Raw genomic sequence first — 709 nt, 5'->3', positions numbered from 1 at the left:
CACACACCACCAATCAACGACAACTCACAACAAACCACACCTCACCCCCCCCAACAACAACAACATCAACACAAACAAAAATAACACCAAATCACCAACCATCCACAGCATAACAACAATAACACCCCAAAATCACCAACCAACACAATCCACCACCATCACCAACAACCCCACCTATCACCAACAATAACATCCAACCCACCAACAACCCCACCATTCACACCACCACCAATCCATCCACTACACCGACACCCCACCAACAATCACCACACCACCCCTCCAACACAACTACCACCACCAACGCCTCACCAACATACCACCCCTTCTCCAACGACACTACACCACACCCCACACCACCACATGCCCACCACCATCCCTCCAACACCAAACCCAACCCCCCCACAATCACCACCCTCCCCACAGCAACCCCGCCCCCCCTCGACTAAGGCGGGCGAGTACAACGAAACAAAACTTTCCCGGACAAACACGCATATAAAAAACGAAAGTATCGAGATCATTCAGGTAAGTTTGCTGTTCGATGACGCAATCATGTATCCCCTACCAAGGCGGGCGAGACACTCGGTCCTGGTTCGCATGCGGGCGTCGTTTCTTCTCTTTTCGTATCCTGGTTCCCTTTTCTCGTCTTTTCTTCTGATTTTTCGTTTTTTTTTTCTTTGCATGGTTTTTCTTTTCTTTCTTATTATATGAT

This window comes from Penaeus monodon, chromosome 33, assembly GCF_015228065.2.
Source record: "Penaeus monodon isolate SGIC_2016 chromosome 33, NSTDA_Pmon_1, whole genome shotgun sequence".
Taxonomy (NCBI): domain Eukaryota; kingdom Metazoa; phylum Arthropoda; class Malacostraca; order Decapoda; family Penaeidae; genus Penaeus; species Penaeus monodon.
The sequence above is the reverse complement of the archived record's forward strand: the minus strand, read 5'-3'. Positions refer to the sequence as shown.